Source organism: Macrotis lagotis, chromosome 1 (genome assembly GCF_037893015.1).
Source record: "Macrotis lagotis isolate mMagLag1 chromosome 1, bilby.v1.9.chrom.fasta, whole genome shotgun sequence".
Taxonomy (NCBI): domain Eukaryota; kingdom Metazoa; phylum Chordata; class Mammalia; order Peramelemorphia; family Peramelidae; genus Macrotis; species Macrotis lagotis.
Window position 1 is genome coordinate 222,302,318 of NC_133658.1, and position 27,098 is coordinate 222,329,415.

A 27,098-nucleotide genomic window follows, 5' to 3' on the forward strand; every position below is an offset into this window, starting at 1 on the left:
CAAAAGAAATCTAGTAGAATGTTTATAATAAGGCATTGAGTTTAATGATTCCCAGGTTTGAGACCCTGGTCCAGAGTAGAGACTGAATTCTATTGGTGGATCCAGTTTTCTACAACAATTAAATCATGTCTAGTCCATTACATAAACTGTACTTAAGACTAGGGATGCCAGTACAAGCAATATAATCTGTCACCTCAAGGAGGTTACATTCTAATGAGATATCACAGCAGGGGGAAAAGGTACTAAACAGCTCAGCAAGGATCATGTGGCTAGGAGAGGAGATGGAGAAATCCAGAGAATGAGTCGTGCCAGGAATGAGGAGAGCATAGCTAAAGCTAGCCCTGTCAGCTTCTGAGGTTCCAGTCTGAATGGTGACAGAAAAAGGAAATAAGACATCAGAAATTTTCTCATAAACATAAACTGTGAGAAGATTTTTATATTCATAAGTTATGTGAATTACATATTCTGAGAACCCAGCTTCAAGTTTACATCTGTTTTGGAAGGGTAGATGGGAAAGGTTCTGCTTGGAATCACTAGAGTACCCCAGTTCTTGAACTGCAACTAGAAGAGCAAAAGAGGTGCCTGTTTTTGTTGCTAGCACCACCAGGGAGTGACTGGTTTCATATGAAATAAATTACTGCATTATGGAGAATGAACTGAGGCTATAAAAACTGGGCAATTGTTGAACAAGCTCTCTAGCTAAGTTGAAACATAATATTGATGCCAGACTTATTTTGAGTATGAGAGAACTGGACTTAGAAATATGAATTAGGGAACGAAGGAGGATTGAGGGAATCATAGAAAGGGTTTGGAGTTAGGGAAACAGAATAAGCATAATAATCTATCATATAAGCAACCAAAAAGGAAGTATTTTTTTCCTTGGTTAGAGCTTTATGATAATGTTATATATAGTGATCTGGTGCCAGAAGGCCTCAAAAGCATATTAAGACAATAGATTCTTTTGGAAAGTTAACAATATTTCCCAACCTAGAGATATGAGACTTGCAAAACTGAATCACTGATGCTAAAACATTGCATGAATCCTGCTTTACCAAAAAGTAACTCTAGTACTTTGCTTGACTTTAAATCATTAGATAATAAAAGATTTTTTAAAAATTCCCAATTATAATTACTTATATTATGTGATTAAAAAATTGTTTTAATATCCAAACCTGTGATTTCATGAGCAATGGAAGCTCCCAAATGAAGAGACTCTTTTTACCAATACAATTTGGCAATGATTCTGTCAATCCTTTCAGGATTTTCTAGGTGACTTGCTTAAGTTTAGAGGCAGTGTGTGTCACAAGTGGAACTTAAATCCCAGGTCTTTCTGATTCTAAGGCTAGTTTTCTACACTGTGCTATCTCTCAATACTAACTATTCCTATCTCTCATTATTAATATGAAAATTAAACTATATTGATTTGTTGGATACTCAAGGAATAATGGACTAGATCTCATTGATTTAATCTGGTATACGTCATCACTATGTCATGAATGCAGTAGACCTTTACAAAATATTTGTTGAATCAAACATATTCCAGTAACCTATGTTAGGATCTAGGAGGTTATTCACCTTTAGCTTTGGCTTAAATTTCAACTAGGTCACTTGTTCTGTATATGAAAATAGACCTTTAACTGTAACAAGGACATAGCTGTCACTATGCCTTCATGCTCTAACAAACTCACTTCTAAGCTTCCAGCTAATCCTTTGTTGATATGCTTTGCTCTCATAGATTTTCCTTTGACAGTCATGTAATCTGACCAGAGGACATTTGGTTTAGTAATACTGGGGAGGCATGATGTGCTAATAATAGTTTAGGTGTCTACCTCCATCCCATGTATCTTTGAAAGAGTTATTGTATATGGATAAACTCTTCAAGTTGACCAAATTATACAAATTTTGAAGGGGTGAAGATGAAGGCCCTGTCATCTGTAGCTTAAATGGCTATTGGCTCTGAGACTTAAATAGTTTCCAGCTTCTTTTTTTCAGTCATTATTTTCTTATTTTCTCTGCTACTGAATAATAAACAAGAATCTTATTTAGTAAAAATGAAAAATTTTGGGCGGCTAGGTGGCGCAGTGAATAGAACACCGGCCCTGGAGTCAGAAGTACCTGAGTTCAAATCCGGCCTCAAACACTTAATAATTACCTAGCTGTGTAGCCTTGGGCAAGCCACTTAACCCCACTGGCCTTGCAAAAACCTAAAAAAAAAATGAAAAATTCTAAGAGAACTGCCGATTTTTAAAAATTTTTATATGCTGGTGTTGAAGCATCAATAATTCTTACCTTTTAAGGAATGTTCTTAAAAATTATCTTAAAGTGATGTCTGTGTGTCTTACAACAGTGCACATGCATCTTTGTGAGTTGCTGTGATTGAAAAGTTCATGAACTTGTAGCTAATCTGGTGGTGAGTCTTTCAAAGCATAGTTAGACTGTACTTTGACAAATGTGACATGTAAGTCTATCTCGAAGAAGTGCTTGACACCTTTCCAACAGGGTAGGACCTACCAGAGCTTCTATTCTTCTGACATAGCCTTTGAAAACTATGGTAACCAACAAGCCTAGGTATTAATTACTATGTTTTATCAAAAAAAAATTTAGTTAATATGCATGATGTAGCTTGGCAGAGTATATTTGTAACTGGATTCAAAGACAGTGTGACCTGGGTTTAAGTCTTTCCTGATTCATACTGGCTGTATATGGAAGTACTGAATCAGCATTGATATAGGGGATTTTCTAATATGAAGTCATATGTCAACATTTTTAAAAATCAAAATTCTTATAATCACATATACCGTAGTCTGAATTTTAAAATATTATTATTCTTATAATAAAATAATTTTATACTTAAATAACCTGACATTGATAATTTCAAATTTCTATGAATTTGTCTTCCTCTTTAAATTTCCCTAATTACAAATGGCTAAAACAGTCTCTTAATGAAAGGGAAGAATTGTATGTTTTAGGTAAAGCATAATAAAAAAGTAATAAAAAAAACCAGTCTTTTAGGAAAATGTCAGATGCTACTAGGTTATTACTGTGAAACTTCATTTAAACAATTGCTGTAATTTATGTTTTAGTTAACAAGCTAAAGTAGGTGTTAGCCTAAAAAGTGGGAGCCTGAAAAGGCCAAAATTAACTTTATTGAGTTCCTATCATACTATAAGTCATTAATTATGTGGGCAGCATTTATAAAAATGTCATACCAGTTTGAGTTCATTTAAAAATGAACAATTCTATAAATAGACCATTCAAAGTTACCCTAAAAGACTTCTCTGAATGAATTAATTTGTATTCTTTTTCATTTGTTTTTTGTTATTATGATGTGGTATAGAGGTATAAAGTATAAGAAGACTGGAAAGATAGAAACAGGCCAACTTGTTAAACTCCAAACAGAGAAGTTTATATTTGATCCTATAAGAAGTAGATAGCCACAGGAATTTGAGTAGCAAGAGTGACATGGTCAGATTTGTACTTTAGGAAAATTGTTTTGGCAACCAAATGGAGGGTAGATTAGAGTAGAGGGAAATTTGAATCAGAAAGTCCAATTAGAAAGACAAAGCAGTAGTCCAAGTTAATGGTAATGAGTGCCTGAACTATGATTGTGGCTATCTGAGTGAAGAGAAGGTGATAGCCATAAATGATTTTGTGAATGTATAAAGAAGGTTTGGCCACATGTTAAATATATGATCTCTAAGTTCTCTTTCAACTCAATATCTAGGATTTTGGAATCCTAATTTGAAGATTCATATGATTCAGACCAAATGTGGTTATTGTTCCAATATCACAAAAATTGTTTTCTTCTTTCTCTGTGTGATGGCTGATACAGTACATGTGTCTATACATACACATATATAAATGTGTGTATGTATATGTTTATTTTGTGATTGTTTGTCCTTTATTCTCAAAGAAGACCATGATATCAAGGAGGTGATGCCATGACATGCATATGAAGTGTGCAGGTCCTGTGCAAAGTCACCATCCTTAACTTTCTCCTTAGGAATCACCTTACCAGTGACCAGATAAAAATCAAAATGGCTGGCAATGACCCTGGATGCCAGGCAGTCAGGGTTAAATGACTTGTCCAAGGTCATATACAACTAGTTTGCATCAAGTATCTTAAAACAAGATTTGAACTTAGGTCCTCCTGACTCCAGAACTGGTGCCCTTTCTACTGCACCACCTAGCAAGCTGATTTGGTACGGTAGAAAAAGCACTGGATTTGAAGTCAGGGTTTGAATCTTGTCTACCAGTAACTACCCATGTGAGCTTAGTAAGTCACAAAACCTCTTTGTTCTAGACACACACACACACACACGCACACACACACACACACACACATACATAATGAAGGTTCTTTTACAACCAACAGGGATACAATTATTGTTGTTATTGATAATAATAATAATGATTGATCTGTAGTTCTTTAAAGTTAACAAAACATTTTACAAACACCACCTCATTTGTTCATAACAACAACCACTGTGTAAGAGGTGCTATTATCATCATCACCATTTTTCCATTGAGAAAACTGGTATTAGGAATGATTTACCTAAATTCATATATTTAGTATCACTAACAGAATTTGAACTCAGGCAAATCTTTTGATTCCAAGTCCACTGGACCCTTAACTACCATTGTTGTTGTCCATTCTTTCTAAACTATAGGGCCAAAAAAATTGAATGAATTATCTATTTTTCTCTGCTTTTTTTTAAAAAAACTTTCCCCATTTCTGCTAAGGTTAATATCATTCTACCAGTCAAGTGGATTCAAAGTATCAAATGCATCTTTGACTTCTTTATCTGAAATACAAATCAATCACTGAGTTCATCAGTTCTATCTACAATATTTCACTTACATCCATTAACTTTCTAGCATGACTAACATAAAGTTCAGGCTCTTATGAACTACCCTGATCTAGAATTGTGGAGTAGCAGATCTACTCCTTAGATGTCATTCAATATAGCTCAAAATGTTCAATATAGCTCAAAATGTTCAAAATTCTGAAACTTGGCATCAATCAATAAATCATTAGGTACTTATAAAACCTACTCTACACCAGGCTTTGTGCCAGAAGTACAAGGAGTGAAAAAAACTGTTTTTAATGAGCTTATATTATAATGGGTTAGATGGCAATTATTTGAGCATATACAGCATAATTATAAAGTTAATAAATAAAATAGACACATATAACTACATATTATGAAGTATTGAAATACAGTCCACTATGAGAGGGAGGGCACCAGCATTTGAGAAAGGCTTCAGAAAAGGCTTTTTTCAAAATATTGTCTCTGAGTTTCATCTTAAAGGAAGGAAAATGACTTGTTAGGAAGAAGTGAGGAAGTCTTATGCTCCAGGCATGGGATACACCCAGTACAAAGGCCTAGAGATGAGAGTAATGAGTGGAGATTAGAGGAGAAGATCAGTATGGCAATATTAGAGGAAGATTATCATCAAGTGAAACTGGAAAGATAGGTTGGGTCAGGTTGTGTAGAATTTTAAATGAGTCTTTATTTTATATTTAAAAATATAAACTTTAACACAGTTTATATTTTATTCTAGAAGTAATAGGAAACTGCTGAAGTTGAGTAGGGTGTGACAGAGTCAGAACTGCACTTAAAATAAAGCTCTTTGTTATTAGGGTGAAAGATGACTTGGTGTGGTGAGAAATTTTAGGAAGCTGTTGCACTAATCTAGGTGAGAGGGCCTGAACTGAGAGACTGAGTACAAGAGATATTGTAAAGGTAGAAATGGCAGTTAGAGTTATTGCAGAATCGAATAGGCTGCCTAGCAAGCAGTGTTTTTCCCTTTGGAAGTTTTCAAGCAAAGTCTGGATGATATCCTTTAAGTATGTGGTGATGATCGTTGGAGGGGTTGGGGAAAGAAAAGGGGAGAGTGAGTTGGATTAGTTGAGTGTTGAAATCTCTCAACTCTGAAAAAAATTATATGAAGAAAACTCAAACTTCCAAATGTAGTATATTCAAACCTTCTTTCAGCTTACAGTCTCATCCTTTTCTCTCACAATACTGCTATTGTATTAAAATGCAATTAGTCCATTTCGTCTTTCTATAATGTACCTTATACGTTCCCACTTGCATGTTTTGCTCATAATGTTCTCTATGCCTTTGATATATACATCTTTAACTTGTCTGTCAAGACATTTTGAACTCTGAAACCTCAACTCAAGTGTTACCTTGTTCATAAAACTTTCTTTAAATCATGCAACGTTGTTTGTATCTCTCACAGGAAAGAACCGCAAAATCTCAGAGAGTGCAGGGTCTTCTGATGTGATGAATTTAGCTGATTCCTCAATAGGAAATTCCTTAATAGCATCTCCCAGAAGAACTTATTTATCTCCCTTTGTATTTAGACTAATGCTATGAAGTAATCTCTACTTCACAAAGTAGCTCATTTTACTTCAGGACAATTTAATTACCAGGAAAATTTTTCTTAGTTGGAGCCTACATTTTTCTCTCTCCAATTAATATCTGTTGTTTGCAGTTGTGTTCTTCCTATTCTTGGGCACAAAACAAGTCTAATTTTCCTTTTACATAATAGCCTTTAAATCCTTGAAGGCAACTGATAATCATTGTAAGTCTGCCCTTTTTCATAAAATCCATATATCATTCAGATGATCCCAATATACCATAACAATATACCATTTCAGATGATCATCATACCATTTCATCCTCCTAGTTAACCTTCTTTGTGGATTTTCCTTTATCTTTTTGACATTTCTCCACAACAATTAGTTCCTTCTTCCCAATATGTTAAGCAACCATCTCCATTATTCACATTTCTTTTTAATACATACCAGGTTTCTCAAATTAGAAAGAACTTTGGGCAATCCTACTCTCAGTAGAATTGCATCAAAATAATTCAGATATGTTTCTTGCTTGCAAGATCTCCAGAGAAATGGGTTCTACCAATGTTTTAGCTATTTTTTGAACTTAAAAATGTTTATTTAATTATTTTCAAAAAGAAAGATACACATGAATATTGGTAGGATTGGATAATAAAACTTTTAGAAGGCATTTTTCCAGTAATTCACTAATAATGATACCATTTGTGTCCAAGTCCACTAACAATAAAGAAGGCCCTAAAACCAAAAACCATATTTTCAAAACTTCCAAAATTAATTTCCCTTTCATAAGAAATAGGAAAACAGTAAAGCCAACTTTAGGCAAGTCAAAGGATGTAAAAAAAAAAAAGACTAGAGAGGTTTATTCTCAGGATGAAGTGTAATTTTTTTTTAAACAATGTAGCATAAAAGGAAAATTTTGAAATCATAGTTGATGATGCTCCAAAAGTAATTGGTGGTTTTATTGGCTTGGAGGTAAAACTTTATATAGAGCATCAGAAAAAAATATATTTAAAATTTGGGGCAGGGACAAGTAGAATACCTCTGCCACAATTATAACTCATTCATTTTATACCTGGCTAGTGAATATAGCATCTTAAATTTTAGAAAAGCCCCTTACAGTTCTGAACCAAAAAGTTTACTGATCTTGTTTACATATCACTTATATTTCTAAGAAAAAGATAATTTAGCTTAATTCTAAGACAAAACCAACTTTTTTAAAGATAATAGAATAGGATGTGGCTTTCAGCTATAAAGTCTTCTTTTTTTCATGTTAGTTCCTTCTGAGAATGTATTTTTGCAAAACTGAGTGAAAATGACTGTTTAAATCATTAGGGAGAGAGTTGAGGAAATTTTTCTGGAAAAGATTCATTTTGGAGCTGTAATAAAGATTTTTCCATGGGTTGTTTGATAATTTTCTATATATCAGAGTTTTTTTTAACAAAGTTTATAAAGCAAAATATTCAAGAACCGTAAGCTTTTATCACTTCTGACCTTTTAAAGTTGTAGGATTCTGAAATTTTCTTTTTATAAGGATAAGTAAACACTATTTTTTAACCAGATAATAGTACATTTGACTACAGGGAGTGAAATTCAGGGATAGGTCTATTCTGAATGGCCTTTTTGATAGTTAGCTCATGCCAACGGCATTCGTGTTTCCTGAGTTTTTCTTTTAGCCAGTTCTTTGTTACCAACAAAGTTATTTTTTTGTTAAAAATTTGTCTTTTCATAATTTATATCTACTTGTGCTATTTTAGATAAGGTAATGGTTCCAAACTTAGTTAAATGTCTAATGGATAGTATATTGAATGATCTTGGGGTCCTAATTGATGTGAATATAAGATAACAAAAGTTATATATCATAACTAGAATAAATATAATGTATGTGACTCCATGATTTTATTACAGGGACACATTAATTCCACATTTCCCATAGTTGACCAATTGAACTTCATGATTACTGGTACTCTTTCCTGTTATTTGTAAATTCAAGCAAATTGCAAATGAAAGAAAGGTGAGGTTTGGAATCATAAGATTTGGGTTTAACACTCAGCTCTGTCACTACCTGTGTGAACTAGGAAACATTACTCAATCATTTAGTAAACACTATTGGTAGATGCTTCCCTCTTAAGCCCTAGGAATGCATACAAAAGAGTAAGATAATATTTCTCCTCCTGCCTGGGTTAGAAGCAAAATCCATGAATCTGGACAGAATAAAAAGATGGAAAGAGAGAAGACAAAATGGGATAAAGGGAAAAATGCAATAAGGATAACTGTGAATGTAAATGGAATGTGCTCATTCATAAAACAGAAGTAGATATAGTAGAATAGATTAGAAACTAGAATCCAACAATATGTTCTTTACATAAAGAGACATACTTGAAATGGAAAGACAAACTAGAAAGACCCACAGAGTTAAAATAAAGGACTAGGTCAGAATCTGATCTGTTTTAGGTAAATTTAATAAAGGAGGGTAGGGTAATAAACTGAATTAAAAGAAATTATCAGAGAAACTACATTCTTCTAAAAGTTATGACAGATAATGAAGTAATATTTAAAAATTTTACAGTTTTTCCTGATAAAGTTCTCATTTTTTCAAATGTATACCTAATATAGAACTAAATCAAATTTATAAAAATAAGAGCCATTTCTCAATTGATAAATGATCAAAAGATATAGACAGTTTTCAGAAGAAGTAATTAAAGGTCTATAACTATATAAAAATATTCTAAATTACTATTGATTACAGAGGCAAATTAGTACAACTCTAACCACCTCACATCTATAGAAATGACAAATGTTGGTGGGGATGAGGGAAGAGCAGGTACACTGATAAACTGCTGATAAAATAGTGAACTTTCTGGAGAGCAATTTTGAACTAGGTCCAAAGGGCTACAAAACTGGTCATAACTTTTGAACCAGCAATACCTCTATTGGGTCTGTATCCCAAAGAGATGAAAGGAAGAGGATTCACATGCATAAAAATTTTTATAGGAACTCTTCTTGTAGTGGCAAAAAATTAGAAATAAAAGGGATGCCCATTGATTGAAGAACAATTATAGCATATGATCGTGTTGAAGTGCTAGTGTCTGATGAGAAATAACAAGAAGAGAAATTTCAGAAAAACATGGCATGTTCTATACGAACCAATGGAAAGTAAAGTGAGAAGAACTTAGAGTACACAGTAATAACAATGTTGTAATGATAATCAACTATAAAAGACTTCAATACTCTGATCAATACAATGATTCAAGACAATTCCAAAAATCTCATGATGAAAAAATGCTTTCTACCACCAGGAAAGGAACTATTGAACTCTTGAGTGCAAATTGAAGTAAAATTTTCTTAATGTATTTTTTGTTTTGCTTTTAAAGAATATATGGGGGTGGCTAGGTGGCGCAGTGGATAGAGCACCAGCCCTGGAGTCAGGAGTACCTGAGTTCAAATCCGGTCTCAGACACTTAATAATTACCTAGCTGTGTGGCCTTGGGCAAGCCACTTAACCCCATTGCCTTATAAAAACTAAAAAAAAAATGGCTAATGTGGAAATATTATTGTATGATTTTACATATATAATTGATATCATGTTGCTTGCCTTCTCGGTGAATTGGGAGGATATGGAAGGAAGGGAGAGAATTTGAAACTCAAAATTTAAAAAGATAAGACTATCAGAAGTAAATAATAAATTAAGCTAGGATTTTTTTTTAATGCCAGCTTTCTATTGGTATAGATTTCTGCCTTTGTGAGGGCCTATAATAGAAGTCTTTAAAAGAATTTGAAATTGAATTTCATGATTGAAAAAATTTGTTTTGAAGATCCCCAAAACTTTTCCTAAGGTGATGGTGAATATACTCCACATATCCAGCTTGCTAAGAAATTAGAAATTATTAGAATTATCCTAAATTTTGTGAAATCCCATCTGAAAATGATATTTCATTATCTTTCTTTAAAAAATAAAAGATATTTGTTTTAAAAATCATTAATCCTCATTCCTCCTCACTTTTTTTTTAATTCCCCTAAACTTCATCCAAACAATGCTGATGTTAATCCCCCCCTTTCTTATGATGGGTTCTGATCTCCCATTCACTTCATCAGCTTTTACATATTTTGTGAGTTCTTACTCTAGGTAACAAGAATTTTTTTAATGATCAAGCATACTTTTATTATAACTCTTATAAAATGATGTGATTAGATCATTCTTTGATAGTTTTTTTTGATCAACCTTCCCCCTTCTCCCCTCCAAAAACCCCAAACCTCTTAATTCAAAAGTTTTATGGTGCTTTCCATATTATCAATAATTTTTCATTCAAATTCAAATAATGTATTACCATTTATAAAGCTCTTCAAAAACAAAGGACAGTTCAAATTACATAGGTTCATTTAAATTGTATAAACATGTAGAGTGTAAAAGTGATTTCCCTGTATCTTTTTCCCCCCACTCCCATCTTTTCTTCTCCCATTCTTCTCTCCCATTCCCATCTTCCAGATAGTAAGATGTTGTCTCATTTTATTTTTTGGCTTTACAAGGTGATTAAAGGTACAAATTACCCTTTCTTGATATAAAACTGGAAGATTTTTGACTGAGCTATCTGAAAGAGCAAAGGTTTTTTTGGGGGGGGATTTATTGGGGAAGGGTGATAGTCTCATAATTCCATTCCTCTGATTGTTAACTGAATGAATCAGTCATCTCTATAGTTCAAAATTAAAAACCTGAACAGTTTTCTGTCTGCATGCTAAATATTAGTAATTATTAATCATAGTTATGAGATTTACCATCTGAGACATATTTAAGTTAGAAAGAGTAGGTTCTTGCTAATTTTATTGTTTTGAGTTCATTGATTCCAATTTTCTTTTCATTAGGTGCTTTTAGATCCTGATGATTTACTTGAACTTTGATTACAATACCATTTTCTTAGGTATAGAAAGTAAGATGCTATACAATTTTAGAAAACTAAATGTTTTTAGTTTTTAAATTTCCTTTTACATATTTGTATTTGAGTGCCTGTTTATTAGAATATATTCTTTAGAAGATATATTTATGCTGTTATAACACTTTTCCATTCAACTTATGTAGCCTTGCTATTATGGTTTCTTTTAAGATGTCCTAAAAACAGCACTATCACATGCCTCAAGACCATTCTCTAAATGGGGTAGTAGAAATGATAATGGAGAAAACTTTTTCCTTTGGATAGGAAAATAAATTCACATTTGGAAGATTATAAATACTCATACGATATGACAAACATTTTCAAAGTGTGTTCCAGCAGGTGTGTTTTGTTTGTTGGTTTTTGGTTCTGGCTTATGATTTCAATCCTAGACTTTGGAAAGAGAGTAGTAACTCATCTCTAATTTATATGATGATGATGATGTTTTGCCCTTCATTCTCGAAGAGCATTGCAAACTATGTCAGTATCCCCTGACATCAGGGAGATGATATAATGACTAGCATAGGAATTGGATTTGAGTGAGGGTGGCCTGTGCTAAGTCACTAGCCTCATGTACTTCTCCAGAACCATCTGGGACCAGTGGTCAGATATGGATTAGGATGACTGCAGATGGCCCTGGATGCAAGTCAGTCAGAGTGAAGTGACTTGCCTGAGGTCACACAGCTAGTAAGTGCCAAGTGTCTGAGGTCAGATTGAGCTCCCCTGACTGCAATGTCAGTGCTCTATCCATTGTACCCTAGCTGCCCTCATCTTTAATTTATGTTCATAGAAAATGACCTGCCTAGGGCACTGAGATATTTTGTATAAGGTTAAATAACTTTACTATGGATTTGGAGCTGATATATATCAGCAGTAAAATGAAAACTCAGGTCGTCTTGTTTAACTGCCCTGATTTCCTCATTTCTCAGGTAATAGATAATACCTTCAATTTTAATTTCTCTTTAGACAACTATCCCTTTTCCTCTTCACTGGAATCTTTATCTTTAGAATTTTATTCTGGAAGCAGCTAGGTAGCACAGTGGATAGACTACTGACCCTGGAGTAAGGAGGACCTGAGTTCAAATCGGACATTTAATAATTACCTAGCTGTATGACCTCGGGCAAGTCACTTAACCCCATTGCTTTGCAAAATTCAAAAAAAGAATTTTACTCTTGGCATCTTTAATGCCTATGATTCTACCTATCCTTTCTCTGAAGCATTTGAATCTACTCTCCCTCAAGCTAGGATGCACACCACTTTAGCCCTGATTTCCCTTTCTTATCAAAAATTCCAAGATGGAATTCTCATCATTTCCACCCCAGAAACTAATTCCTCCTTATGAATAAAAATCAGATCCAGATAAAAATTTCCTCTGGCCTGCCTCTCCTCTTCTTGAAGGACAAAATATATAAAGACAAATTAAGAATTTTCAGTTGTTGTGTTTTGGGAAGACATGATATTCTAAGAGATGTAAGTCTCACACAAATATATTGAACTCCATGCCAGGCTGGTAATTTGTTTCCAAGAATCTTGATTATTTCTGACCAATTAGGTGTTAGTTTACTTTGATATGCATAAACCCATATTCATTTCTGCTTCCATATATCTTCATCATTTCTCCCCATTCTGGTTTCTGTTTATTCATATGGTGATATTATAAGAAGTAAATTAGAAAAAGGACCCACAAAAAGAGGCAGCTTGATGGTGTAGTGGATAGAGCACTAGTCCTGGAGTCAGGAGGGCCACTTAATCCCTATTTAGCTGTGTGACCTTGAGCAAGTCACTTAATCCCATTGTCTTGGAAAAAAACAAAGAAAAAGGCATACAATGTACACTTCAATTTCACACCTATTGAGTTTGAGATTAACATTGAGATACTTCAGGGGAATATGTTCTATAACCTCTACTTCCTTATCAGTAAAATGAAGGGCTTAGCCTACCTAGTCTTTCAAGCTCTAGGAGCTTTTTAGTCTTTTTTTTATTAAAGATTTTATTTGCATTTTACAATTTTTCCCCAATCTTAGAACTTTTTAGTCTTAAAGGAGAAGGAGTCCCTCTTTCAAGAATAAAGGAACTGACTCCAAATATGGTTAATCAGAGCTAGACTAGTACTCATCTCAGAAGCCCATGCTTCTTAGCAATAAAATAAGAGAATTTAACTGGTAGTTGGGGGAGTGTTTTTTTGTCCCTTCAAACTCTAGGACTAGGAAAGTTGACTTTTTGTGGAAAATGCAGTAGTAGCATGTAATAACTATATATTCTTTAGATGATCAGAAAGATTTAACTCAAAAGTATTTCTCCTATTTATTGTCAGAGGGACAGATAGGTGGCTTAGTGGATAGAGTGCTGAGTCTGGAGTTCAAATCTGGCCTCCAACACTTAGTAGCTGTGTCACTTTGGGTAAATCAGTTAACCCTGTTTGCCTCAGTTTCCTCATCTGTAAAATGAACTAGAGAAGCAAGTGGCAAACCACTCCTGTATCTTTGCCAAGAAAAACCAAAATGAGGTCATAACAAGTCATGAAATGACTAAAGACCACAAAATTGTCAGAGATGTGGGAAACTATAGGTATGAAATGAGGTGCATATTTTCAGACATTTCAATATGTTGATTTGTTTTGCTTAGCTGTATTTCTTTGTTGCAAGATAGAGTTGTTTTGGGAATGAGTGAGAGAAGTTATGCATTAATAATATTTAAAAGAAATATCAATGAAACATTTTCCCTCTGAAGAAAAAAATTTTAAAGGAGCAATCTAGTAAAAGTTTCCCATGAGTATTTGTGTATAGAATTTTGCTCTTGGGTTTTGTTTCCTTTTTCTTTTTACCACTTTATGTTTACTGGTTTACAAGCTTTTGACCTTTCTAAAGACTTATAGATACAAAGAAAACCCAACACTATAAAACATGTCTACTTCCTTTAAGAAGAGAATTAGAAATCATAGGAAAAAGGGAGCAGTGAGTAACAGCACAAAAATGAAATTGACTGACAATTTAATGGCAAATTGATATGATTTGCTGTTAATATAAAACTAATTTCAAAATATAAAATCTGTATGTATTCAATTCAATGACAGTAATAAAGTTTCAAAACACTCTTAAATTAGGAGGAAAGTTGGAGGAGTAAACACTATATAATCAGAAGGGATCCCCAGAACATATTATTTATTTTAATGGAACTGTTGGCTCCGAAAAATGAAGAATGCATGAAAATGAATGGAATGAACTCGATTATCACCATTTCTAAGAGAAATTTGATGAATAGAAGTTGCCATATTAAGGAAGTCAAAAGAACCTAGAAACCATTTTGGGCACAAACACTTGATCACCTTGCCAAGTAAAGAGATATAGCACCCAAAGACGACATTGGTTTAGAAATACACATTCATTTATTCAAATTTTAGAGGAGAATGGTAGAGAATTGTGATTAATATCACTTGATGAAATAGCAGAAAGTAGTAGAGTAGAAATTGAATCTTCATGCAATTTGACATGAGATCTAATTTAACAAAATCATCCCAAGATTATTTATAGACAAAATTGGATCGAGTACAAGTTACAGAGAGATAGAGTGTGTGTATTTGCCAGTGTTTCTATAATAATTCAGTCTCTTAATTGATGACACTAGAAGTGAAGTCTAGAAGAGAAGCTGGACATGACCAAAAACACACAAAAGATATTATCTTAAGGAGACACAGTTTTTAATGCCCTAGATAGGAGTTTTCCAAGATATGCCCATAAGAGCCATATGCCAAAATAATGGGAGGAAATTTTCAGATGACATTGTTGCCATTTAAAAAAAAAGCAACCCAAGGAAGGTATCAACAATTACTGACCAATTTGCCTACTATCTCATCTCTTTAAAATGTCAAATGTTTACAGTTACTTTACTTTATAGTTATTATAGTTTATCAGAAACAAATATCAGAAAAATAAACACGGATAGCAAACCCACAAAATTGAGGAGAGGATTATTAAAATCCTGTGTACTGTTATCATAGAAGAAAAAATAACAGCAATTTATAATTTAAAAACTCTACTCTAAAATGGATATCTTCCATGTATTTTTAAATATCATATAATATGCCTTTAGAGATTCAGTCAAAAAAGTAAATATTCTATTTTCCACTAATCATCAATTGTCATGTGAGGCATAAAACAAGTAAATATAAACTTTTCAGAAGTTCTTACTATATATAAAAGATGTTTTATACAGTCTAAATGGAAGACATTTTATAATTGTTCCCAATCATAATTCATCTGTTCCTATTTGATGTCATTTTTCTGATTATATGATGTCCAAAATTACAAAAGGTCTTTCCAAATAAAATTTGATAGGTCTGTCAATTTGGGTTATTACCCATAAGTAATGTGCCAAATGAATTAAGGAGCAATCCATCCATACTTGCTCATCTTTTATGATTGTTGTCCTTGTATGTATCAGTCCTATAGAGATAACCTTCCTTTAGATCTTGACAGCACATAGATACCAATAGAAAACTTGGGCTTTGCATTGTAATCTTTTGTTTTGACTGTTTTTTGAAAAATTCCTTATTCTATTGCTCCCATAATGTTTATCTTGAATATTCTGACCATTTATTTTTATCTTGTGCCTCTCTTGATAGACTCTTGAATTTTTTCTAGTGCAAATTGAGATCAGACTCAATTACTATGGAAAATAATGTCTTCTAAGTTATATTTTCCAATATATTTTCCAATTATTTTTCTTTTTCTCTTGTTTATCTATTCTTGATTTCAAATTGCCAAGTATTCCAAATAATTAAAAAATGTGTTTTACTCAGATTTTGACCCTCTTGAATAGAAATTTTAAAAATTTTCTTTGAGATAGCCTTTCAATATATACATTTTTTACAGGTACTACAGATAAGTATTTTCTGGGTCTTACACTACAAGGAGGACAAGAGAAAGTTAAGATTTTTTTTTGGAAAATTACATGGACTCTTCAATGATCTCAAACAAGCTACTTAATACAAAATTTCATCTTTTAAATTTCAAAATTATCCTGATGATATTATTAATGCAAATCATAGCTACTATGATTTCTGAATAATCAAAATTGGGGATTCAAAGGGCAGACCTATAATTCAAAATGGTTCTACCTGGCCTTTATCATATTATCAGTTGCAAACTATAGTTCTTAGGAATATTGAGAATCAGAAAAAGACCAATCATGGAATGAGAATGAGACATAATAAATGGATAGCCCATGTATACCATACTACTACTATAGAATGTTTAAAGAATATTTTAAAATGCTTTAGTATTTTTTTGGTTTTGTTTTTTTTTTTGCAAGGCAGTAGGGTTAAGTGACTTACCTAAGATTATACAGCTAGTTAATTATTAATTACCTGAGACTACATTTGAATTCAGGTCCTCCTGTCTCCAGGGCCTGTGCTCTAACCATTGTGCCACCTAGCTTCCCCTGCATTAGTATTTTGAGTAGCTCTTCTTCAGAGGATTTATGGTAGGATAATTTTAAAGGATGAGAAGGCATAATAAGAAGTTGGGATTTTTTTCCAATGGAGTGAATACTCATATTTGTGAGATGTTTTATTTTTTAAATAACCAACATAATATTTAAATTTTGAATCTTTATTTCCTGAAGGTATTGTGTGTGTGTGTGTGTGTGTGTGTGTGTATGTGTATGTGTATGTGTGTGTGTTGGAGGGATCTTATTTGTTCTATCTGGACAGATTTTTGTTTCTGAAATACTTGATTAACTTGGAATATATATATATATGTGTGTGTGTGTGTATGTGTATATGTATATATATGTATATGCATATGTATATGTATATGCATATGCATATGTATATGTATATGTATATGTATATGTATATGTATATGTATATGTATATGTATATGTATATGTATATATAAAGACTTTGTGTGGGCAGCTAGGTGATGCAGTAGATAGAGCACCCAGCCTTGGAGTCAGGAGAAAAGGAGTTTGAATCTAGCCTCAGATACTTGACACTAACTGTGTGACCTTGGGCAAATCACTTAACCCTGATTGCCTCACATCCAGGGCCATTTTCAATTGTCCTGATTCATATCTAGACACTGGACCCAGATGGTTCTGGAGGAGAATGTGAGACTTAGCACAGCACTGTCTAACTCAAATTCAATTGATGTGCTTATCAGGGTATCACCTTCCTGATGTCATGTCTTCTTCAAGAGTGAAAGACAAACATCATCTAATAGCTTTGTGACCTTGAGTAAGCTGAATAATCTCTCAGTGCTCCAGAAAAATCCTTTTAAGACTAAAATGAAGAGGGAATTTGTTCCCTAGGAGTTAATAAAAAAAAAAACATGTCTGAACCACCACCACCACCCCCTCCCCAGAAAAAAGGAATATTTATTGAGTTCGGATAAAATTGGGGAAAGTGTCATGGATCTTAGCATTAAAAATGTAAAGTGTGCCTGAACATACATACATACATGTATCTCCATGAATTTGTCAAATAATAGTTGACAATAAGAGAGATAGCTACAAATTTTCCCCCTGTCATTTTATTCTTCAGGTAAAGTATATTTTGTATTTTAAATTATTTTAAAATTTATATTTCACATAGCGTTTTCTATAGTTTCCCAAGTGTCAGGTTGATATATTTATTTATTCAATCAATGATCATTTATCAGGTAGCTATTAGATACTGGGTATTATGCTAGGTATTAGAGAAACCAAGAAAAAAAAATGAAAATGTCACTGCCTTCAAGAAAGTTACATTTTATTATTGGGCAAACAGATCAAACAGACCTTTGAATTCATCCATGTGAGAACCCCATCTCCTAACAACCATCAGAATCACTCTATAATTTAATTAGATAGTACTTAAATAGTTTCATGTCTTATTATGACCAAACCTCAACATCTAGAAGTCAGTTCAGTTCATTCAGCAAGGACTTATTAAGTACCTCCTATATGATCAATTACTTGTCCAAGACACTAGGATTCAAAGAAAAAAAAAAAATGATATAGTTCCTCTCCTCAACAAGATCACATTCTAATGGAAGGAAGTACCATTTACACTGATAAATTCAGAGTATATTCATAGTAAATTTTTTGGAAGGAAATCAGAAAAGACCTTTTGAAGAGTATGGTAATCCAACTTTTATCTGAAGATCTTTTCTGAGAGAATTCTTTACTTCCCAAGGCTGTTTGCCTAATTCTTAATAGTTTTAATAGTAATCTAATCCATATATCTTTTTTGCTTATCATGGATCTTGTAGCAAATGTTCTTATTCTTCTGTGGATTGGACTACATAATCACTGAGGTGCTTTCTAATTCTGAGATTCTGATTTTATTTTTTTTAAATTCATTTATACTTTAAGTTACTATTACTACTGTAAATATTCTGCAAATATTTACTACATTGAATCAGAGTAAGTGTTTAAGACTTAAGATTTTTTGTGGAGTAGATTTTTTTTTAACCATTCCTGTGCCTGATGAACAATAAACCACAGTTTTGAATCCAGGGCTAATTTTTGGTGTAGTTCCTTGAGCATATTCTTAAGGTACTTAAAAGAGATAAAAGAGAAGGCTCACCTTAAGAAATCTGTCCCCATGAAACTAAGACAAATAGAAAACTTTGAAATCAGGGAGTTCTAGAGAAACTATTAGTTCTAAGATACAGTGAGAAAAATAGATTTGTGATTATTTTAAGTCTGACTCCTGTTTGATTTTACATTCTTCATCTCTTGAATGCTCTACTTTATAGAGTTCAAGGCCCCTAAATTTTTTTTGTCCTCCTTAGAAAGGAGAAGGTTGTTAAACTTTGCAACAGGATATCTTTAGTTATTTTCTGGCTCACATCCATTTCCCAGAAGAAAGGAGGTGGGGGGGGGAACCTCGATTTCCATTACCCGTTAAATCCATATTCTTTAACCTCATTATTGCTGCCAGACCTCACTGAACTATTTTAAATTTGCTTCCATGCCTTATTATACTTTCTGAACCTTCTCCAAATACCATTTTTAATTTCTTATTGATTAGATTGGAATTGATTTTTTCCTCCCTTTATGTTCTTTCTTCACTAATACTGGTTGCTCTTCTGTGTTGGTAGATTACTGTTACTTTAATCTCTTCGGGCCCAGTTTCCAGGGCTGTCTTTTAATTCCTCTTGGGCAGCTTCTCTCTCAGTTTAATCTCTTATAGTCCAACTTTTTGGCTAGGTATTGCTGCCTCCAAGTTGGCTTCTTTCCTGTCAGTAAGGAAAGTAAATATTGCATTTCCATTGAAGTTTGAATCCTAAATTTCTTCCAGTGCAAAACCCCATTCCTCTGGACCTCCTTTCTCAAGTTTCTGGCACCAAATAATTTACTCATTCCAAATGATTGGCAAGCATTGGGCTGAAATAGTGGGTCATTTCCTTTTTTATGAAGAAAACCAGTGGGTACAATACTTTCCAGTTAAATATTTAGACTCATGCCATTTTTGGCCTGATGGAGTTTTATTCCAGAAGGCTGAAATCCACTTTACCAGTATCATTTCTTCTGAATATAATATATCTCTATGTATTGCTTTGAAAGTACTGTGCCATTATTCTATATTTTGGATAGAGAGATACTAGGAGGTTAAATGATTCATCTAAAGGTCACAAAGTGATGGAACCTGAAGTAAAGACCTGGTCTTCTGACTTCCATTTTAGCATGGAAAGAATTCTATGACAACTACTGGGCTTTGAATTTGTAGGAGAGTTCCTTCACTTTCCATCTTGGAGCTCTTATTCATGCAGCATGCATGAATATTAGTATGGTAATTTGGGTTCTTTTTTGTTATTGTTGTTTGTTTTTATAAGGCAATGGGGCTAAGTGACTTGCCCAAGTTCACACAGCTAGGTAATTATTAAGTGTCTGAGGCCAGAGAACTCAGGTCCTCCTGACTCCAGGGTCAGTGCCCTATTCACTGCACCACCTAATTGCCCCCACCTATCATAATTTTTTAAAAATCCCCTCCCCCCTTAAAAAAAGGAATAACATTTAATTCTAACTTTAGCTGGAAGGTTTGGAGGTTTCTTGTTGGAAAGGTGAAAACTCAATGTCATTACCTTCATCACTGTTTACTTCTCCAAGGTGACCCTAAAGCAAGAGAAAAATTGTTATTAATGAAATTTTTCTCATTTCTTTTGGATAAATACTGTCTAGAAGGAGTAAAATGGATATTGGATTGGTAAAAATAGAAGGGAGAGGAAACTAAACAGCGTAGTAGATAGAGTCAAGAAGATTCATGTTTTCCAGTTCATATGTGGTCTCAGATACTTAGATCTGTGTAACTATGGGCAAATCATTTAACTATGTTTGTCTCAGTTTTCTCCTCTAGAAAATGAGCTGGAGAAAGATTATGGCAAACCACTCTAGTGTCCCTGATAAGAAAACCCTAAATGGATCACAAAGAATTGGAATTGGCTGAAAATGATTAAACAAAAGTAGAAATAACAAAAAAAGGGATGTATCCAAGGAGAAAGGAATTCATTTCATTATACTGAAAACAAACATGTGCATGCTTGTTCTGTACACCTTTGTTGTTATTGTTAATTTTATTATAGGCTTTAATCACAATTTAAGCTATTCAATTGATAAACAAAATATCCATATGAAAATGTGCTGTAGTAAAAGCATTAAGGTATTTGGGTACCTCTATTTTGTTTTTGTTTTTGTGTCCAAGTTTTATTTCAATGAAGAAGTAATAGAATGTAAGTACCTTAAGAGACTCAGTTGTCCAATTTTTTAATCCATTTAATTATAATATTTAGCACAGTGCTTGGTACCTAGTGTTTAATAAATGCTTGTGGATTGATAAAACTGAAATCATTTTGTACCTATGGACTTTTCTATGAAACTTGCCTTAGGTATGGTCTTTCTTATCATGTATTTCCTGTTGATAAATAACTTTTTCTTGGTCTAGCTTGTGATTTTATTACTGTCAGGAAAGATGATTTGACTATCCACAAAAATATTCACTGTGCCAAACGTTGTGCTAGACCCTGGAAATAGAAATGCCATCATGGAGCAACCTTGTCTTCAACTCATGATCCACAGGCAGAGGAGAAAAGTATTTTGGCAGATCTTCCATATAGCACAGCTTTAGGGTCAGCCTAATTTGGTACCCATCAGTCATTCACTAGTGTCACTTTAAAAATGAGCACATGTAGATGCCTTTTCTTTCTGACTATAATTCTTGCTGATTAACAGGTCATTATTGGCAACACAGAAATGCTAACCCTTACATTGGTTTATAAAATATTATTTGCTAAATTGTTATTCAGCAGGAGGCCAGATTCCTTTTTTCTTATTATTGCAAATCCTAGCAATTACTTGTCTGAATCTTCTCTGTAAATTACTTTTACTCTCAATTTCAGAAATTGTAAAGGAATTAAAATTTTCTTTGGGATTTTGCATCAGGTCCTCTTAATTTCATATACAGCTGTCTTTCTACTGTACCACAGTCTAAAGCATCTCTGTTTTCTTCTGATAGGGGAGTAACACAAATTTCCATTATATTTCCTTCCTCACATTTATTACCCCAAATTCCCTTTCTTTCTCTAGTTCCCGACTGCCTCTCAAAGATGTATTAAAGAGCTTTTTGAATAGTAGGCAATTAGTATGGAAAATGACACTTCTCCACATCTCAGTTCTAACAGTGCCCCTTGCCATCTTCATGCCCCAACCTGGATGCAATCTTTGTCAAAGTGCCTTAACCCCAAACTGAACAATATATTGCAAATTACAGCTTTACCAGCATAGAAAACAATCAGAATATTAGTTTCTTGAAATTTGATCCTACTATTGCTAATGCTATTTCAGAGTAATTTTGTTTTAGTTGTGTGTTTTGTTTTAACTAAATACATTACACACTTATGTGAATCTTGTGTACAACTAAAAAACTTTAATTTCTTTTTCAAATGCTTAGATGCCAACTAAACCAAATCTCCCTCATCCTATATTTTGTTCAATACATCTTTCCTAACCTAAACACAAGACTTTATATTCATCCTTGTTAAGTTTCAGCATGGTTTCAGTCCAGCATTCTAGTCTTTTGAAATAACTCAAAACCTTAATTTGTTGTGGGAAGGGATCCATAATTTTGGGTGGGGCCCTATTTGGTGGTACAAAGCTAGGAAGATCCTGGAACTTTTCCCAATACAACCTTAAATGAAGCCTCTACACAGACCTTAAAGCTAAGATCCCATCAAAAAAAAAAAAGAGTGAAACAAGTTCTCAATTCAGTAAAGGTTTGTCTCTCTTCAGGTGTTAAAGGGTAAATGTAGCCAAACATAGGCAGGAGAATGAAAGTAGAAGGCCCTTAGCCACACAGTACAGTTCAGATCGTGGCTCAGCAAGCCAACTTGATATTAACGGGGAGGGTCCCAGACAAAATTTGAACCCTTGAAACACTAGGGCAACAGAGGATAGGATTGAGAACAAACCACTTCATTGGTAAGGCCTTGGCATAAAAGAGGAAATAAATTTCTGTATAGGCAACACCTAGGCAAGCGGTAAACCAGGGATCATTTCCTAGCCCCAGCCCAAAAAGACTATACTCCCTATACCCCAGTGGCAGACTATCAAAATGAGCAAAAAATACAAAAAACCACTAACTATAGAATAAGCTATTTAGATAGAGATGATAAAAATGCCATCTCAGAAGGAAGCAGTGACATATTGCCTACATATGAAGACTCAAAGGAGTTTATGGATTGACCTCAAATCCAAAACTCATGGAAGAGCTTAAAAAAGAATTTTAAAAACCAAAGAAGAGAAGAAGAGTGGAAAAGATAAAATTGACTGAAGAAATCAACTCCATTAAAAGTTAAAATGGCCAACTTGAAACAATAATTTAACTCATCAAAAACTAAAATCAAACAACTGGAAAAGAAAAATAATATAAAGCTAAAATTAACTGGAAAAAAAAGCTAACTGAAGAAAATGAACCCCTCAAAATGGAATTGGACAAATGGAAATTAATGACTCTATGAGACACCAGAATTCCATCAAACAAAACCAAAAAAACTGAAAAAAAATAGAATAAATGTAAAGTACCTTTTGGGAAAAACAAAAGACCTGGACAATAGATCCAGGAGAGATAATTTACAGTAGAGACCCCAGGATAATCATTCCAAGGATTATTGTTGTCAAATTCCATAATTGTCAGCTAAAGGAGAAAATACTGCAAACAGCCAAAAAGAAACAATTTAAATGCCAAGGAAACACAATTCAAATTACACAGGACTTAACAGGTTCAACAATAAATGACTGGAAGACCTGGAATATGATATTCCAGGGGTAAAGGACCTTGGATTACAACCCTTAACTGTAAATATGAATGGATTGAACTCTCCTATAAAATGGAAGCAACAGAATGGATTAAAAACCAGAATCCTACAATATGTTGTTTACAAGAAATACATTTGAAGTTGAAAGCTACACACAGGGTAAAAGTAAAAGACTGAAGCAAAATATATTATGCTTCAGTAGAAGTAAAAAAAATCAGAGGAAGCAGTCCTGATCCCAGACAAAGAAAACAAAAATAGATCCCATTAAAAAGGGAAACTACATCTTCTTAAAAAGCACCATAGGCAATGAAGTTATATCATTATTCAACATATATACACCAAGTGGTGTGGCATCCAAATTGAAGCTGAATAAATTACAGGGAGACATAGACAGCAGTACTATAATAGTGGAGGAACTCATCTCCCTCTCTCAGAATTAAGTACATCTAATCACAACATAAGCAAGATGAGCATGAAGCATGTTCCTTTAATCTAGTCATTTCAGGCAGATCCTGTGATTATATATAAAATATTTAGAGTTAGGAAGTTAAGTGTCTCAGAGCAAGGATGGAGGCAGTGTGCTGTAGAGGCTAGTGTGCTGGATTGAGGTCAGAAATCTCAAAATTCAGAGCTTGCTTCACTGATACTAAGTTTAGGGTCAAGATGGGCCTCTGTGTGCTTCATTATATACCTTAGGAAATATTTCACTGGATCAAAGATTGGAATTTCAATCTGTGTTGGTGGAGACCTCTCACCTGATAAAATCCTTTACAGTTGAGTGTGGGGAAAAGAATTCAAATCTCACCAGTCCCTGTTCTCAAATAATTTGAGAAGTCTTTCCTTTACAGCATTTTACCCTTCTGATTATGTTTGTGAAGGCAGCTTGCTACAGTTCAAAGTGTGCACAAGGTTTGGAGTCAGAATCTTGGCTCTGCCTCTTGGTACAGGAAACCTTTCCTAGATTCTCTGTTCTTTATTGACTGTCTCCAATTTATCTTGTTTGAATTTAGTTGTTTGCAAGATGTCTTCCTCATTAGATTTTGAATTTCTTGAGAGCAGGTAATTAATCTTTGGCTTTTTCTTTTATTCCCCACTCTTAGCCTGATACCAAGTACTTGGTAGACACTTAACAGATGTTTGTGGACCATTACTCTTCTTTGACTGCAAATCACTTAACTTTTTTGAATCACTGAACTTTTTTGAACTCCATTTATAGAATGGTTTAGTGGTTTCTTGAACTAGGCCTTTAAAGTATCTTTTAGCTCTAGATCTATTTTCTCCTAATCTTCTAAATAATGACCATGGCATATTCAATGACCAGTTTATTTTGAAGCAAGTGACCTCCCCATACCTGGTATCAATTTTCTTATCTGGAAATTGGTTGGATTCAATGAAATGATCTCTAAGCTCTCTTCAAGTCCCCCCTCCCCTTCCCCCATATTTCTCTTTGACACTTGCTGATTTCATAATGTTTAAAAGTAGCAGTAGCCCGTGGAAGTGGACTCAATTCATCAATTATTGATTGAGGGTCTAATGTGATGACTCTGACCTAGACATTCTAAAGGATACAAACAGGACATGAGCTGTGTGCTCAAGGAGCTACCAATCTATTAAAGAAAGGGCGGCGGCGGCCGTGAGATCTCCCTCCAGATGGGCGACCCCAACGCGGCTCTGCTGAGGGTCCTTTGCCAGCTGGCAGGCGCAACCTGGCCCGAGGCCTCCACGGCAGCCCCTCCGCCGCCTCCTACAAGTATGTGAATATGAAGGAGCCCTCCATGGACCTGAAGTCCGTGACCGACCGAGCAGCCCAGACCCTTCTGTGGACAGAGCTCTTCCAAGGTTTGGGGATGACTCTTGAGTTATCTGTTCCGAGAACCCACCACCATCCACTATCCCTTTGAGAAAGGCCCTTTGAGCCCGCGCTTCCATGGGGAGCACGCCTTGAGGCGCTACCCATCGGGGGAAGAGCGGTGCATCTCCTGCAAACTCTGTGAGGCCGTCTGCCCGGCTCAGGCCATCACCATCGAGGCTGAGCCCAGAGGGGACGGCAGTCGGAGGACGACGCGGTACGACATCGATATGACCAAGTGCATCTACTGCGGCTTCTGCCAGGAAGCCTGTCCTGTGGATGTCATCATGGAGGGCCCCAACTTTGAATTTTCCACTGAGACCCATGAGGAACTGCTCTACAACAAGGAGAAACTGCTCAGTAACGGAGACAAGTGGGAGGCCGAGATTGCCGCCAACATCCAGGCCGACTTCCTCCACCGCTGAAGCCCAGGCTTCGGGAACACTCCCTTCACCCCCAGTCCGGTCCTAGGGCAGCAGCCCTCCTGCCCGAGCCCCTGGAATAAAGCTTATAATGTGAAAACAAAAGGGATAAAGAAACACAAATAACTATAGATATTGTCAAGATGAAGGGATTATTTCTAACTGGATGAATCTAGGAAGTGATTTGGAAAAAAGTCAGTTAATCCATTCCTCTCATTTTAGGATAAAGAAATTGAGAATAAGAGAGAGGGACTAGGTGATTTGCCTTTGGAAAATGTGGTATTTGAGCTGGACCTTGATTTTTAAAAGTCAATTAACCAGGAGGGCAAAGATACAGAGCCAGGAAAATAGAGTGTTTGGGGGGAATGATGAATGGCCCAGTTTGGGAGTAAGAAGAAAAATATTTGTCTCAAAGTATTATACAGACTCTTAGTGAAATCCCCCATAGTAAACAAATGCTGAATAGTTACATCAAAGTATGAGTGATTTTGTTGTTAATATGCACAGTGAACTCTTTTTAAAACCACTTTTTTTTAATAGGAAAGAGAAAGAAGTATGCTTTATAAGTTGGGACCAAAGTTTTCTGTCCCAACTTGTTTTAATCAGAGTTTTGTTATCATTTAAAGTTATTTTTAGGGGCAGCTAGGTGGCGTAGTGGATAAAGTACCGTCCCTGGAGTCAAGAGTACCTGGGTTCAAATCCGGTCTCAGACACTTAATAATTACCTAGCTGTGTGGCCTTGGGCAAGCCACTTAATCCCGTTTGCCTTGCAAAAACCTAAAAAAAAAAATAAAGTTATTTTTATTTTATAAATGTGGTTATTTTATATGTTGATGTTGGAGTATTTTTTAGGGGGGGGAAGTGTTTTATTCAGAAATTATCGTATTTCTTTGAATTATTTGTATTTTTTTTTAGGGGTTAAGTGGCTTGCCCAAGGCCACACAGCTAGGTAATTATTAAGTGTCTGAGACCGGATTTGAACGCAGGTGCTCCTGACTCCAGGGCCGGTGCTTTATCCACTATACCACCTAGCCACCCCTATTTGTATTTTTTTATGGTAGAATATCTATTCCATTACATTCATAGAGCACAATTTGTTCATTTAACTTTCTCAGTCATTTTGTACACGCACACATACATTTATTTTTCCACTTTTTCTTTTACAAATTGTGCTATTGGAAATATTTTACATAAGTAACTCCACAGAATGGACAGAAGGGAGGAAAGAAGGAAGGGAAGAAAGA

The 27,098-nt window shown here is 34.5% G+C and overlaps 1 protein-coding gene and 1 pseudogene across 1 annotated transcript in view; both read left to right on the forward strand.

Annotated features, from left to right (window-relative positions):
- Positions 1-26,486, forward strand: LOC141504588 (NADH dehydrogenase [ubiquinone] iron-sulfur protein 8, mitochondrial pseudogene; annotated as a pseudogene).
- LTBP1 (latent transforming growth factor beta binding protein 1) overlaps positions 1-27,098 on the forward strand; it is a 490,138-nt gene that overhangs the window by 415,548 nt on the left and 47,492 nt on the right. The gene's annotated exons all lie outside the window — the stretch shown is intronic.